Source organism: Aotus nancymaae, unplaced genomic scaffold (assembly GCF_030222135.1).
Source record: "Aotus nancymaae isolate 86718 unplaced genomic scaffold, 86718_ANA_hifiasm-v0.15.2.pri h1tg000117l, whole genome shotgun sequence".
Taxonomy (NCBI): Eukaryota; Metazoa; Chordata; class Mammalia; order Primates; family Aotidae; genus Aotus; species Aotus nancymaae.
The window spans coordinates 6,269,505-6,287,500 of NW_026988532.1; positions in this window are offsets into that span (position 1 = coordinate 6,269,505).

Consider the following 17,996-nt stretch of genomic DNA (forward strand, 5'->3'; position numbering starts at 1 on the left):
TTTTTACATTTTATAACAAGTAGCAAATGTCAGGAACAGTAGTCAAGATTTCAAATAAGAAGAGAATATTCCTATATGATTTTTATGAAGAGTGAAAATCAGAAACCTGTTGCCATTTCATTTTCAAGAAACCTTATTTATTAAGAACATTAAAGCAAAAATACACAAATGAATGAGAAGCTTTTTATTACTTGCATTCAGCATGCATAGTATTTGGAAAGAATCAAATTATATCACAGACTGAAAATTAATTAATAGCTGCTTTTTAAACTTTCTTGTATTTCAGACTCTATAACAAAAAATATCAAATACTCTTATTTTCCAAAATCAAAATTGTCCCATTCACCTCCCCTCCTGCCACGGTTCAAGAATCCTAAGGTCAGTGAGAACCACTCTGCCATTTCTTGCCAAGGTCTCCATGGTCCTTTCAGCACATATGTGTCCTATACTTCTATGCCAGGTATGAACACGGGAATCTTTATCAAGAATCCCAACCTCCCTGGGCATATGAGCAGCTGTCACTGTTTGAGGTCATACCTGGCCCCAGCAAGCTGGTATAAATAGGAAACACAACCTTTTACTGATCCAGTAATACCTGTGTCCTTCTAGGCTCAGGGTCTGGCCACCTTCATCATCTTCTCAGATGCCTATTTCCATTTGCTCGTCTTCCTTAGCAGTCCTGTGTTCTTCTCTAACACATTAGATAGAAATTTAAAATTGCTATTAATTACTACTAGAGCAAGAGAATCAAGAACCAGGATGTTCAGTTCCTCTTCCATTCTTTCTATTTTCCCAAAATAGTGAGAATAAATCCATAATTTTATTAGGCTTAAATATTATCTATTGTCTCTCCATATATTTTTCTACTCCTCACAAAATTCATGCAATGCCTGTTACCATTTTGCAGCCCCAGAATGACACGAGGATTGTCTAGCTCTTTGTCCAAGGTTATGAAAGCAGAGGAGGCAGATCTGGGACTGCAACCCAACTCCATGTGAATCGAGCCCCTCAACTTTGCACGTGTTTCAAAGGAGATGAATGAGTCAATGAATGACAATGTGCTATTATTGAACTTAACCTTAGATAACTATAGAATGGTAAATTCAATCCCAGTGTTTGGCATCCACAAGACCTTTCTCCCCAGATCTTAATCCCCTGGACCTGTGAATATGTCAGGTTACATGACAAATGGGAATTTAGTGTGCAGATGGAATTAGGGTTGTTAATCAGCTGATCTTGAGAGACCTAGTTTGTCCTGGATTATTTGGGAAGTCCCAATTTAATCAAGAGCGTCCTTAAATGCAGAAGACGGGGGCAGAAGAGTGAGTATTAGAGTGATGTTAGAAAGACTCAACTGACCATTGCTAGTTGTAAAGATGGAAAGGGAAGCCCAAGGAACACAAGTAGCCTCTGGGAACCGGCAAAGGCAAGAAAACAGAAGGTCCCTTAGATATTTAGAACAAATGCAGCCCCGATGACACCTTTCTTTATTTTGACCCAGTGAGACCCATTCTGCACTTCAAAACTAGAGAACTGTATGATTTTTGTTTTAACCACTTCATCTGTGGTAATTTATAATAGTAGCCATAGAAAATTAATAGTGTCTGTATGAATTGTATGTTTTCAAAACATTCTAACCACAACTAACATTTGCTAATAAACCAGAAAACAAATCAAAGAAGTTGATATTTCATTATCTTTAAGAAAAATTTGTCCAAGGCTGTACTAAAACTATAAATCCAAAGTTTCCAGTTTTTCTATTTATTCAAGTATATAGTTATTCAATCAATAATTATTTATTAAGCACCTATTATTAACTTGGTGTTGAGGAGACAGTGGGAGGCAAGAGAGACAAACTTTCTGGCCTTCATACATTTATAATCAAAAAAGTTGCAAAATTCAATTCATTCAGTGTTCTCTGAGCACTTACCTCATATTCTGTTGGTGGCTTAAAATCAGCAATTATAGGAGCATTTACACCAAAAAAAAGAGCAAGTGACCCCCAGGCATTATCAAACACTTACTAGCACACCCCTGCCTATATACCAAGTACCTAGGATAAGATAGTGCCTGATCCATAGTGGGCTCTTAATAAATGTTTGTCAAATGAATAACTGAAAAAGTGAATATAAAATATTTCATAACAACTAACATCACAGGAAATGTATCCTAATAGAAAATGCTTTGGGGACTGTTGCTTTGAAGGAAGAGCCACCTAAGGAATTGCCTTTAAAGAACCTTTTGCCAATAAAATAAATTGTGCTGAATGACCTAACTTCCTGTTCTGTCACTGTAGAATCAATGAATTGAACAGTGATTTTTTTAAAACTTCCCTCTTTATTTTCACCTTTGTCTCAACTGCTAGTAATTAATTTCTAAAATATCAGAAACTAAATTATGCTGCCTAACAGACAAACCCAGTGATACGGTTTGGCTGTGTCCCCACCCAAATCTTATCTGGAATTGTAACTCCCACAATTCCCAGTGTTGTGGGAGGGACCCAGTGGGAAGTAATTGAATCATGAGGCAGGTATTCTCCATGCTTTTCTCATGAATAAGTCTTACAAGATGTGACGGTTTTATAAAGGGGAGATTCCCTGAGCCAGCCCTCTTCTCTTGTCTGCCACCATGTGAGATGTGACTTTCATCTTCCCCCATGATTGTGAGGCCTCCCCAGCCACATGGAACTGTGAGTCCATGAAACCTCCTTCTTTTGTAAATTGCCCAGTCTCAGATATGTCTTTATCAGCAGTGTGAAAATGAACAAATACACCCAGTGTGTAATACGTAGTATTTCAATTGTATACACTTATCTTCCAATGGTAGAGGTTGAGAATTTGCAGCCTAATGTTAAATCTTTAGGTGAGAATGATGGAGAAATAGTCTCTATTTTGTCTCTATTAGAAATAGTCTCTATTTATAATAATTTCTATTATATAGTCACCCAGTAATGTATATTGACTGACTAAAAGTAAAATTAGGCATAATACTGTTGCCCCTTGAATAACATGGCTTTGAACTGCTTTGGTCCACTTACATGTGGATTTTCTTCTATCTCTACTACCACTGAGACAGCAAGACTAACCTCTCTTCTCCTCCCTCCTTCTCAGCCTATTCAATATGAAGATGATGAGGAAAAACACCTTTATGATGATCCACTTCCATAGTAAATATATTCTTTCTTCCTTATGATTTTCTTAGTAATATTTCCTTTCCTCTAGTTTATTGTAATAATACATATAACATATAACAAAAATATAACATATATAATACATATAACATACAAAATATGTGTTAGTTCACTGTTTAGGTTGTAGGTAAGGCTTCTAGTCAACAGTAGGCAATTAGTAGGTAGTTAAGTTTTGAAGGAGTCAAAAGTTATACAGAGATTTTTTTTTAACTGCTTCGGAGTCAGCACCCCAACTTCTCACATTGTTCAAGGGTCAACTATAATAGTAAAATAAATCCTGATTCTTCCTTTTGTGTCTTAAGATTTCCTTCTCTTAAACTGTTACCTTCTCCAGGAAGATTTCTATAACCCTCCAGGAGAAAAAAATGGGTGTTCCCCTCCCCTAGGTTTCTACGGCATAATGTATATGCTCCTATGTGCATGCTGTGCATTCATCATATACAGTACAATATAATTGCATATAAGTATCTGTCTTCTCAATGTAAGTAACTAAAATTTTATTACTTTCCTTGTTTTTGTAAATATTTGTACACTCAGAGTATAAGGGGTTTGGTAATGTTTGAATTTGTGGTCAAATTAATACATTAATGGATTGATTAATAGTTCTTTAACCTTAAAGATAACCCCAAGACTCTTAAAGAAGTAAATAACTAAGAAAAAAAAAGAGAAAAATGCAGATTTTTTTCTGAGGCCAAACAGATCCCCATTGTCCTTTAAATTTAATGAAGAGATGTCCAGTGGACACAGGGCGTTTGCTATTTGTTCCAAGGCATGAGAGAGAATGGGGTTACCATGTTAACTCTTGATAAAGGTTCAATGACAAATGAGTAGAAGCAAGAATTTCTCCAACATGTATTGAATAGCCAACACTTCTGGTAAACAAACATCTGGTTGAGTTGCTTTAGAATCTCTATGGAAAGTTTATGTCCACTTCCTTAAATTCAAGGACTCAGCAATGTTTCACTATGTTTCACTTAACTGTTTATACCCATTATTATTGTTTGAATATATTTCATTCAGGAATTATGTGACTCATTTATATTTAAACACAATTAGCTACAAACAGTAGAAGGGTTAAGCATGCATATTTTCACCAATATTTAGTGTAGATAACAAATACAGGCCAGGCATGGTGGCTCAAGCCTGTAATCCCAGCACTTTGGGAGGCCAGGGCAGGTGGATAACCTGAGGTCAGGAGTTCGAGACCAGCGTAGCCAACATGATGAAACCCTTGATCTACCAAAAATACAAAAAAAAAAAAAAAATAGCCAGACGTGATGGCAGACACCTGTAATCCCAGCTACTGGGAGGCTGAGGCAGGAGAATCGCTTGAAACCAGGAGGTAGAGGTTGCAGTGAGCCAAGATCACACATTGCACTCCAGCCGGAGGGACAGAGCTAGACTCTGTCTCAAAAACAAAACAAAACAAAAACAAATGCAGAGATTAAAAAGGAAAACAAATAACTAAACAAATCACATTATTACATTTCACACAGCTGAACTGTTTTACTGCCCTCTGCATTTTCTTGAGTAGATATTACCAGAGGCATTCTTTTCTGTGCCCCTTGGTTTCTGCCAAATCACAGAGCCCATCAATGCATATTCGTCCTCTCAGTTCCTTTGGTGCTATTGAATAGAAATAAAAGCAACTCTCCTCTTCAGTAAGCTGGGCTGGGGTCCAGGAGAAAGAAAAATCTCGAATTTAGAATTTTGGCTTATCTACTGCTCAGCAAGACATTCCAAAATTTAAAGAAGATGTCACTAAAAAACGTATGTGAATAATATAACTGGGGCTTGTTTTCACTGGTCATGAGGCACCATACTCAATTTGGGAAGTAATTATTTTTGTCTTGTTAGATTTCAGACTGTCATGCCATTACTTGGACATGACTTTTTATTATGTACTATGTATCTTTAAGTAAGTATGTCCTGTTGCGGCAGCTGTTATTTTAAAACTTTTAAATTCTAGATTCAATAATATTTTGTATAATAACTATGAATTTGGAAAATATGGTGTTCTCTTTGGTAGAGTAATTATTTATTTTATTCCCATCAGGAAATAGAGGCTAAAGCTCACTTGGGCACCTGTGCAGGGGAATTCCATCACTGGAAACAAGATATGTTCTTCAGATTATTTTTAACATCAACAATTTGATTAGAAACTCTTACATCAATTGATTTTTTGTTTTCATTAATTAAAAAAATAATTTTGGACTTGTGAAACATTTTGTGATACCATTTTAATTGACTATTATCTTAAAAATTACAGTTTGTATTTATAGAGATAGTTAAATAGTAAGCACTTTTCCATAAAACTTTCTATAATTTTCTGTATAAAAGAAAAAGACTATATATTTTTGTGTTAAAATAGTAAGACAACTGATATAAAAATTAAATTTTAAAACATGGAGGGGGTATGTGTGTGAGTGTGTGTGTGTGTCTGGGTGTGGGTGTGAGGGTGTGTGTGTGTAGGAGGTGAACACTGGATGCAAGTTTTTAGGAACTAACTGTTTCATTTCCAATTTCAAAATATTGCACTGTTTATTTTAAAAGAGAAAGAAAAGAAAAAGGAAAAGTAGAGCCTGATTCTTTAGTTTCACACAGATCCAAACTGTGATTGTCTTTGATTCTTAGCTGCTATTAAAGACAGAGTTAAAATATCCAAAAGAACAAGGATTGTGATCTACTTTTATTTTCTTCCCCCACAATCTCTCATCCATCCATTCTCCAAATAGTGACTGATTGTCTGACACTCTGGTAAACACTGATGACACTGTAGTGAACTGTATATTCCAAAGATGACAGCAAGAGTATTGCCTATTCTCTGTGCTCTTTTATAATGTGACCAGGCCAGGGCTTCCTCAGGAATTTCCTGCCTCTTCATTGGTCTAGCCATAGAACTTGCTTCTAACCAATTGGATGTAGCAGAAATGAAAATGCATGATTTTTTAAAAATTTCAACTTTTATTTTAGATATGGGGATACATGTGCAGGTTTGTTATGAGCATAGTACCCAATAGGTAGTTTTAAAATCCACACCCTGCTCCCTCCCCCAACCCTCGAGTGGTCCACAGTGTCTTTTGTGCTCATGTTTCTGTTCATGTGTGCTCTATGATTACCTCCCACTTATAAGTGAGAACATGCAGTGTTTGGTTTTTTGTTCCTGTGTTAGTTTGCTTAGGATAATGGCCCCAAGCTCTATCCATGTTGCTGCAAAGGACATGATTTTATTCTTTTTTATGGCTGTGTAGTATTCACTGTTGTATATATACCACATTTTCTTTATTCAATCCACCATTGATGAGTGTCTAGGTTGATTACATGTCTTTGCTATTGCGAATAGTGTGGTGATGAACATATGAGTCCATGTGTTTTTTTGCTGTAATATTTTCCTTTAGGTATATACACAGTTATGGATTACTAGGTCAAATTGTAGCTCTGCTTTAAGTTCTTTGAGAAATTTCCAAGCTGCTTTCCAGAATAGCTGAACTAATTTACATTCCCACCAACAGTGTATAAGTGTTCCCTTTTCTCTGCAGCCCAGTGTATAAGTGTTCCCTTTTCTCTGCAGGCTCACCAGTGTCATTAAAGATTTTAATATAAGACCTCAAACTATACAAATCTTAGAAGAAATTCTAGGAAATACCTTGCTCAATATTGGCCTCAGCAAATAATTTTTGGCTAGGTCCCTAAAAGCAGTTGCAACAAAAATTGACAAGTAAGATCTAATTAAACTAAAGAGTTTCTATATAGCAAAAGAAACTAGCAATAGAGTAAACAGACAACCTACAGGATGGGAGAAAATATTTGCAAACTGTGGATCTGACAAAGGTCTAATATCCACAGTCTGTAAGGAACTTACATCAACAAACAAAAAACAAATCACCCCACTAAAAATGGGCAAAGGACATGAACAGACACTTTTCAAAAGAAAACATACAAGAAACCAACAAACATGAAGAAATGTTCATTATCATCATTATCACTAATCAGAGAAATGCAAATCAAAATCACAGTTAGATACCATTTCATACTAGTCAGAATGGCTATCATTAAAAAGTCAAAAATGCAGGTTTTTTTAGGCCAGGTAGGAAAAGATCCTTGCTTTGGTTGAATGTCACCTCCAAAACTCATTGAAATTTAATCTCCAATACATCAGTGATGGGAGGCGGGACCTTTAAGAGGTTATTGGGTCATGAAGGTCTTGCCTTCAAGAGTAGATTAATCTATTCATGAATTAATGGGTAAATGTGTTAATGGATTGATGGTTAATATGGGGTGGGGCTAGTAGCTTTAAAAGAAAAACAAGAGTGACCTGAGCATGTTAGCATGGTCAGCCCCCACACCATGTGATACCTTGCACTGCCTGGTGACCCTGTACAGAGACCTCACCAGCAAGAAGACTCTGACCAGATGCAGCCTCTCAGCCTTGGACTTCTCAGCCTCCATAACTATAAAAAATAAATGTATTTTCTTCATAAATTACATGAAATTGTTATAAGCAACAGAAAGTGTTATAAGCAACAGAAAGTAAACAAATATAGTTATGCATCTTCTGCCTGGTTTTCTTGAAAATCTTGCCCCAGGGGAAGTGAGACACCATGTAAGAAGTTTGACTACTCTGAGATTACCTGATAAAGAGACCATGTGTAGGCACTTTGGCCAATGGTTTAGCTGAGTACAGGCTTTTTAGAATGATAAAATATCAGATGTGGATGATCTTGTCTTGGATCTTTCAGCTGGTCTCAGTCAATGCTACAAGGAGTAGGAAATTGTCCACACAAATTGTGCTTGGATTTCTGACCTACAAAACTGTAACACATCATAAAATAGTCTTTCGTGTAAGTCACATTTTAGGATACTTTATTGTACAACCACAGGTAACCATAACAAATACTATTAATAAAAGCTAGCATCCTTTGAGCTCGTTTTCTCTCTTAGGCACTTATTTAATCTTTAGGTAAATACTAACATCATCTCCATTTTCTAGAGGGGGAACAAAATAAACTGACTCAGGAACACACAGTTCGGAAGAGATGAAGTTAGGATTTAAATGCAAGACCTGCATTTTAACTACTGTGGTCTACAAGGTGCCTGCCCTCAAGGAACCCACATCCAGCAGAGAAATAACCTCATAAGTAATTACAATAAAATGTGACAAGATGCTATGGGCTTACACGAGATGCCATGAGATTTTAAAAGAGACATAATTTATTTCGGTTGGAATGGGACGGAGGTAGAGCATAGGAAAAAAGTAATAAAAAATTTGAAAATGTAGTATGATTATGTGAAGATCAGGTGCTTCAGAGAAGACCACTGGCCATCTTTCTCTTTTTTTTTTTCTTTGTTTTTTCTTTTTTTCTCTTTTTAGTAGAAGACAAATATAGCTGAAGCAAAAGAAAATAACAAGATGGAACAAAAAATTTGAGGAGGTAATTTAGGAAAGGTTAGCATGGACCATTTCATTCCATGCTAAAGCTTTTGCAATTTTTTTCTTTAAGTGATAAGAAATCATTGGAAAAATTTTGATTAGAGAAGCAGTGAAAGAGAGCTTGCATTTTTACAATATAATTCTGGTTGAAGTGTGGAAGATGAATAGAATTAAATTTAGAAATAGGTACTCAGATACATATTTTATATAAAAGAATAGATGGATTAAGTTAAGTTGCAATTTTATTTCTCTTTCTCCTTCTCTACTGCCTTAGACAATTTGCCCTGTCGTTTACAGAAAAACAATATGGAATATATGAAACAGTACACACAGTAATAATGGTAACTAACACTTGTGGAACACCTATTATGTGGGTTGTCATGTAATCCTAACAATAAATCACAGTGTAAAACTTATTATCCTCTTTTATAGAGGGGGAACTGAGGCAGAATTTATTCGAGATGATTTGGTAGCAGAGTTGGAATTTCAGCCAAAGCAGTACAGTTCCAAGTTCTGAGACACAGTTCAACAGTGGCATATTCTGAAGCAGATATTTTTAACTCAACTTAGTAAAATGTATCATAGAAACATGGATGCAGTTCTAAGAAGATAAAGGAAAGGGAGTGAAAATTTGGGGAATGGCTTTCTCAAGGAGATTATGCATAAAGGAATCCCAAAGGATGAATTTCTTCCTTTAAGCATTCATTCTTTCATTCATAAAATATTTTAGAGCACCTATGATCCCAGGCACCATGCCAAGGGAATAAGAGAGTTGTGGTTTTTGCATACTTGAAGCACGGTTTGTAGCATGTAGAGTTAATAAAAAATAATTACAAGCTTAAATAATGTTATGAAAAGAAAAACACATGGTTCTATGTAAGCTCCTCTAGAAAGAATTCTCATCTAACCTGAAGAAGTTGTTTAAGAAAAGTGTTAAAGGACGAGTAAGGGTTATTCAAGTGAATCGGGGGAATGTGATGTAGGAAGGGTCTTCCAGGCACAGGGAAAATCAGAATGCAGGCAGAGAGATGGAAGAGCACATGAATGGAAAGACATTAAACAGGAGGACAACAGAGAGTGAAAAGCAGAATTACTAGTGCAATAGGCAGGCCTAATCCACGAGGAGCTTAATGGCATCCTATGGACTATGAGTACCATTTGAAAGCATTTTAAAGTCATATTTAGGGGTTATTAAGTTCACTCTGGCTGCTGTGTGCAGAAAGAGTTGAAAAAGGGCCAGGATGGACATGGGAAACAGTGGGGATATGTGGATAAATTTTAACTGTATTTTGGAAATATAACTGATAAGATTTGGTGATTGATTATATATCAGTATTGAAAAAGGAAAGAGCAATGTAATGGATAGCTTGTCCACTTACAGACTGCATGCTTGAATGATGGTTGTACATGGAGCACTGAAGGAATTGGAAGAGGACCAATGGGATGGGGAAGGGAATGGAAAATGGGGAAGGGAGGGAGGAACTGGAGAGAGCATGAGCTCAGCTTGGACTAGCTTAGTCTGAGGTGCCTGTGAGCTACTCAAGGTGAGAGCTAATCAACAGATGAATATACGGAGTTAGAAATGATATCCCAATGGAAGATACAGATTTTAAAATCCCTGCAAATAGATATAGGGTACATTAAGTTATGCAATTACTTAGGAAGGGAAAATAGAGTGACAGAGAAGGGTACCAGGGACAGAGGGATGAAGAACATTTCCAGGTTGAATGTGTTAGGAAATGAAGGAGACAGAAGAATAGCTTAGAAACTTAGGAATTAACCTGAGCAAGACCATGTGATAGAGAGTTTTGAAGTGGAGGAAGTAGTTTATATGCCATTTTCTGCCAAGAGAAAATGTAGAGCTGAGAAGGAAAGTGTTGAATTTTGCCCTTTAGGATAAGATTAGTTTCAGTGGGGTGTTAAGGGCAGGTTGTAGTAGGGAGGTAGGATGTCTCTTGGAAGAAATTTGACTGTGAAGGATGTAAGACAGCTCCTAGGTAAGATTCAGGATAAAGGAAGGCATTTTATTGTTTATTGGCATTTTTGTTTGTTTGTTTTACAGTGAAAGAGTGTGTAGTGTTTGAATGTTCTAGTCAGAGTTCACCAAGCAGAGGAAGGCGAGTGTTTGTATGTCAAGTCCTGCTCCCCACACCAAGAAAAATGAAGTATTTCAAAGAATGAGATCAAAGAGATAGAAGAGATCACAAAGATCAAAATTTGCTTGGAAGGTGAGAACATGACCAGAAAATATATTGCTACAATAATTTTAAGAAATCTTTTCCACAGTCTTTTTTATTCTTATTACTTCAAATAAATCTGTGGCCATTTGTATAGCCATTAATTCTGCCTTGTGAGATCTGTGGTTCTTTTAATGCAGTTAATAACTAATGTTTATTTAGGGTAGATATCAGTTCAACATTTTGCATGTCAAATGTGCCCAATGAAAGAACGTTTTAATGTCTGCATTTCTCAAATGTCTAAGCTCATCTTTATATGATAAGTAAGAATGTGTTTTCTAAAAGTAATTCTAGCTTCTTAGTTCCTGAAAACACAGAGAATTAAGAGAGGTTGCTAGCAAGCTTTACTGAAATCCAACACTTGGTATGTCACAGAAGTGAGATAAAATGTTTCACTCTGAAAAATTAAGTGACAACAGCAGTAGCAAAAAAAGAATCCCTGAGGAGAACATTCTTGGCCCCCCTCCCTCACTGTAAAATAGAGTTTAAAATAAATAAATAAATAAACAATAAAACAGCTCTAGCCAGCACCAGGGAAAGTAAAAGCAAAACAGAGAGGCATTCAAACCCATATTGCTATGAAGGACATGAAAACAGGTGCTGGCAGACCATGTAGCTCCTGAGTACTTACTCGCAGTTCTCCCCACCTCTACTCAAACACTGGAGCCTCAGCCATAGCATGGTTAATACAGACATGAGGCAACCTGGCTGTCCATTACTGGATAATTAAATATGGTGGACACACAATACGAAATGCTATGCAACAGTCAGATGCAATGAATTAAGTGTGCATTCAAAATCGTGGATCAATGTTAATATGTTTGGGGGCTTTTAAAAATTGTAAGGAATAGAAAAATAACTATAATTTATAGTATAATACCATTTACATAAAAATTTAAAGATTCAAAACAATATTTAACAAGGATAGAACATACAAATGGATATATCTTAGGCAAAATAGTATGAGTCTCTGGTGAGAGAGGGGGTCAGAGAAGAATGGAACTAGTGACCATTAAAAAAAGGATAATTAGTTAAAATAAAATGAAATGAGAGCTCATAATGACAGTGTGCCATAAACCTAGATTTGTGATGAAAACAAGTCTCTGTGCCACCATCCAAAAAAGATAAAAGAAATTATAACAAAAGTAGCTGTAAAAAATTGCAGAATGAAATATGCCAATAGGTTTATAGTTAATGTAATTTTCAGATTGCAAACTGCCCAAATGTAAATCTAGAAGGGGATAGGCTTTCTGCTACTGAGTCATTTCAGATGAACAAACAATTCAGCAACCATTCCTACAGGCTATTATTGATTTATCAAACTCTCCCTAGTAGTTTCAAAAGGCGTATAGTGAAAAGGGTCATAGAGGGTATAAAATAAGATTTTCAATGAACTGACCCTTTGATGAAAGAACAGGAAATTTGGAGAAGGGTTAAAAATCTCAGGAGGCTAGTAAAAACCTCAAAAGATTGATCAATTTTGTCAAGCTCATTTTGAGACTGCTTTCATATATCATAAAATATTTTTGAGAGACAAAGATGTAAGGCATTACCAATTAATAAACAACAGAAAATCTATATACTGGAAAATTTTATTAAATTAACATTTTATACTTGTGTTGAATGTCAGTCTTGACCCAAACAATGCCATGACTTTGAGTAGAACAAAAGAAGGTTAAAAACGCCCTTCACATGAAAGTTTTATATTCTGACAGCACAAAGGAATGAAATACTTTCTCATCTGAAATAGCAGTTGTCTGGGAGGTTCTTTTATTCTTTCATTGGCACATAGTAAATTGAGTCTTTTCAACAGTAATGCAATTGGGAACTTTAAAGATAATTAAGAAACATAAAATATGTCAATCTTCTCAAACATAGTTGAATACAAGTTTCAATTTCTCTCCTTGAAGAACAGTAGTATAAGTTTATGTCTCATAATTTAAAAAATAATGTAATTTAAATACATACCAAGAAAAAATGTCTAATAACTGTGTACAGAAAAATAAAATTTCTGTGTTCTGTAAATAGTTAATAAAAGCTGTACTTGAAATATATTGCTAATATATGAGCAAAAATATTTTAATGTGTTGATACAATGTAGCAACAAACATTAAAAAAGAGAAAGGAAATCCTGTAATAAAAATTAGGTTTGATGACTTGCTCTGGTGTAAATGTCGGGAATCGGTTCTCTCCTGACTGTCTTGGAGGTCACAGACAACACAGAGGGACAAGTGAATGTCTATCTATCTCAGTCTCTGCAGCTAAATTGATTGCAGCACAGCATCACGGGTTGCAGAAGCTACCCCAACTCCCTGTATATAGTATCTGCAGTCTCTATGAGGTTTCCAACAGTCCCATCCAGTTTACAGATTCTAAGACGGAACCTTGTGATTCACATCAACAGCGTGAGCATAGATGATTTGTGCCTCAATTCCCATCAAAAGAGCACATTTTCATGAAATTTCATATAGGTGAAACCCTTCCAAACGTTGTCACCTCATTCATAATGCACTCTCAAATTACTCCCTTCCCATTTCCCCTGTGATCCGCCTTCACCTTCCACAATAACTCAGTCTGTGATCAGGAGAGATATGACTCCCAATTCAGAGGAGCTGATCCTCAGAAGCACATTTAGTTCCCCTTTAAACACTCTCAATACATCGAGGACATAAACCTCTGAGCAATTAACATTTGACAGTCCCACCTGATCCAAGGCATGATTGTTCTCTTATTATCAGAGATCCTACTCAGTTCCAATGGTGTTTCCTCATCATCATTACAAAAGTTGAATACAAGCATTGTATAGGTCCTGTATCATGTGGAAATAAAACAGAATCCTATCTGTAGTTCTGCCTAATTCAAAAGAAAATTATGCAGTGCTCCAAAATAAAAGAAAACACAGAGTCTCACTAAGAAGGCTGCTCAAAGAGACCTATGACTGCCGTTTAAGTATCTAACTTTTAAACATCTCAGACCTAGGGAAGTTTTCTGCATGCTAATTTAAATATTTCTAACATAAAATAGAGAGCATGCCATTAGATGACACATGCACAGAATAACTTTCAACCTTCAGAGTTACAAGGCCAAAGCGGTTCTCATCAAGTAAGATATTGACAAAGAGAATGGTTCTCCATTCTGTACATCTTTATGGAGGATGAGGAAAGCCACCTTTCCTGGCCTCATGAATTCTCTTTTCTCCTCTCAGAGCAGGAATACATCACACAAGTTTTAATTTGAGAAAACATCACTTTGGAGTTACAACTTAGCATAGCCAAATATAGATCTACGTTTTAATTCCAATTTTGCTACTAATAAGTTATGTGAGTTTGGGGGAAAAAAATAAAACAAACACTTCAACTCTGTAGACCTAAGAAGTTTCTATTAGATGACTGCTAAGGTTCTTTGTACCTCTGATTTTCATGTTTCTTTATTCTAAACTGAATTTCATAGTTGTTTAGTTTGTTTGATAATTGTACCGCATATATCTAGGGAATCCTAGGTGTGTGCTAAATATCGAAATACAAAGCCAAAAAGCTAGAGCACACATTTTATATACCTATCAAAATATCCATATTACATAATATATATTATATGAACATCATAGAAAAAATATTTTCAAGATAAGAAAAAGAAGTCATGAATTCTTTCTAGGATACAGAAAGTTATCTCAGTGGAAGCATTATTTGATTCAGACCTTGAAGGATGAGTTATTTCCTGCAGACTGGGGTGGACAGAGATGCCATCTCCAAGTCCCTTCATATTCTGTGATTCCAAAATATAACTTGCCGATATTTTGACCAAGTATTAAACAAATAAATATTACCATTACTAGAAATAATAAATATTTGAATGTGTACCTCAATGTTAAAAGTTATAAAATTGAAACAAAAGCCACTGGATCACCTCAAAGTCACTATTGTATCAGAGACTAGACCATTAACATTTGACATCCTTTTTCCATTTGTATTTGTTCAGGACCTTTGGGGGCAGAAGACAGAAACCTGACTTAAACTACGTAATGCAAAAGCAGAAATGCTGCTAAACCTCAGGGACAGTGGAAACTCAGGACGAGAACAACAGAAACTGCCTACAGTCTAAATCGGAAATTGACTTCATTCTCTTTTTTTCTTAGTTTAGCTTTCTCTATTTGATGGAAAAGCAGCACCTGAAACTCTAAACTTACAGCTTCTCCTCTTCCTCCTCCACTGCCTGCTTCTACTGGTTCTTACTCCAGTTTGGAAAAGAAAATTACTAGCTTGGGTCTTACACTCCCCATCAGAACAGGCAACTGAGGTTTTTGTGGCAAGTAATATCAATGGACCCATTTGGTTCTGGCAACCACCATAAAATAAGCACTGTCACTAGGAAGGGAAGGTAATATAAGAACATGTTGAGGTCCCAGCATTTACTCGATGTGTGATATTGGAAAAGCTACTTGAGGTTTCTAGGTCTCCCTTTCCTCATCTGTAACATGGAAGAAATACTAATTCCCAACTTGTGAATATTAACTGAATTGATTAACTGAATTAATGTACATGAAGTGATTAGCATAGGATCAGGTACATAGGAGATACACAATTAAATAGTGAGTAGCATTTTTAATTTATTATGTTCATTGTCATCATGGAAGCTCTCACTATAGCCACATCTTTGGAAGGGAGAAAGGTGAGTTCCCCAGAAAAATAGTGGAACGTATTGGACAAGCAAAATAAGATGTTTCATTTACACCGCTGCTAGAACATCTTATGTTGAAAATCATTTTTGAGCAAGAATATAAAAAACAGTGAAATAAAAAAGAGACGAATCATTTGTCTAATGGAGAGAAGAAAAGCAAGGATAATTAGAACAAATTTACAGATAACTAAAAAGAAAGCACAAGTCTTTTTATACCATGACAGCTAACATATCCTTCTATTTTTCCTTTGATCATATAAATGCATTAGAGTCACAAGTTTTACTCACACGCAATTGAAATGTCTTCCTCTAGGGCCACTGGTGCAGAGGAGGGGAGAGATGAAAGAAAATAAATGAAATATTCCATAGAGACTTTAGGTATAATTTACATATTATACATTATGTAAGTTAGTATACTACAACTTTCAGTTAGGGTCCAATATTTCTTGGCAAAAATATTCGGTGGTTTATTTTGATTCCTCTCCTTGCTTCTTTCTCTGAAATATTGTCTGGATAAGTGGTTGTAGTTGGAGGAGGGAGGGTTTTGCAGCTTTTATGTCCTTGTGGATTGCCAGGGGAGTTAAGGCTCACTAGCTGCATGCGAGTCCCCAGTGGGATACACGAGGATTAGGGATACCAGCCCTGGTGACATCTTGTGAACCAAGTTTCTAATTGAACTGTTCATGATCTGGTCTCTCTTGCTTGCTCAGGGCCTGGTAGTTCTCCTTGACTATCTGCATCTCAATGTGGCTACCACCGACTAAAGGTACTTTGGTGAACACCAGCCTCTTCAGCCAGCCTAGACTGGTTCTTCCACAGCCTTTGCCTCTGCTGGAAATGCATCTGCCCTGACGTGGTGGGTCTCACGACAAGCCTGCTGGCACTCAAGGCAGCATTCGCATCACCTGGGAACGCCAGTCCTTCAGATATTCACTTGGTGTACTGCCTCATATCCTTCAGGTTTTCACTCAAGGATCATTTTTCAGTGAAGCCTAAATAAAAGTCAGTCTCCCACAACACTTCCTATTCCGCTTCTTGCTTAGCTGTTATTGTCATCTAACTTTTAACATATTTTATTTATTTATGTTTTAATGTGTGTGTTTCTTTAGCTAGAATGTAAGCTTCATGAGGGTAGGGATTTTTGTCTGTGTTTGATACAGCATATCCCATGTTTAGAACACAGCCTGGAACAAAGTAATCAGTGAATACATATTTGTTGAATAAATGAATGAACAAATACAAACCAGGAAATGCTGCAGAGTCCAAATACATTCTCTCTCTCTGTGAATATACTCTCTCTGTGAATAGGTTATTCTCCTAACCAGTGTGGCTCCTGACACATAGTAGGTGAATGAATAAAAGGGTTTACCTTCAGTTTGTCCCTTAGTCCTTGGTATGGCTCAGCCGATGTGATCCTTCAGCTAGCCATTTGGCCCCTTTCTAGTATTTTCTTTACTTCCTCAACTATTACTTGATAACTCTCCTTTCAGGGTTTTTAATTCTGATTTAATTATATGTAAACCAATGTAGCATCCCTCCTTGTGGTATGCCCTTGAAGATTCTGTATCTGTCTTTTACCCCCCATGCTTTATTCTAGCCTCTGAAACTCCTTGCCTGTTAAAAAGAAGAATTCCTGTGTAGACAGATGTGCACTATCCCTACTTGGTTCCAAGCTGTTAGATTGCAGGCTCATCATCTTTATGCTTACTTCTAGAATGCCCTGTTCATCTCATTTGGACCTCGTAGAACAACAAACTCAAGTGACCCCGTGTAGAGTTTCTTTATGTAGTCATACTGCACCTTGCTCCATTTAAAGACCAGTGTATTAAGGATGTAAATTCTATAAGCATATTATGAATATTACAAGGTTATACAAGCTTGCAGCTTTAAAAATAGCGAACATTTATTGAGCTTTTATTATGTGCCAGACACTGTGCTATGCATTTTTTATGTATTGCCTCATTTTATTTGCATGTAACTTTATGAATAGAGGTTGTGGTTTTAGCCCATTTGCTAGATAAAGAAACTAAGATTTAGAGAAACTAAGAAATGTGCCCCAAATCACACAGTAAGCAGCAGAACTGAGGTTCGTGGTTAGTTGTGTTTGTCATCAAGGTTTATGTTTTGAAGGACCACACTAAAGAGCCTCTATTATTTATGGCCACAAAAGAGGAATTTTACCATTCCACCATTCATTTATTAAATAAGTGAACTGTGTCAATGCAGAGCCAAGAGTTCTTTTAATTTATAATAGAACAAAAAGAACATTTTTGTCAATCAGAAATATCTTATGATTTGGTAAATTCCCAGAAGAACACTAAGATCACAAATAAACAAATGGATTTCAATAAGACAGAAATATCTTTTTTCTTTTATACCAATATTATCTTTTCTCTACTCATTTTTCATGCTATATTGGATTCATATTCCACCGATTAGAAAAGACAACACAAAACTATTTCTC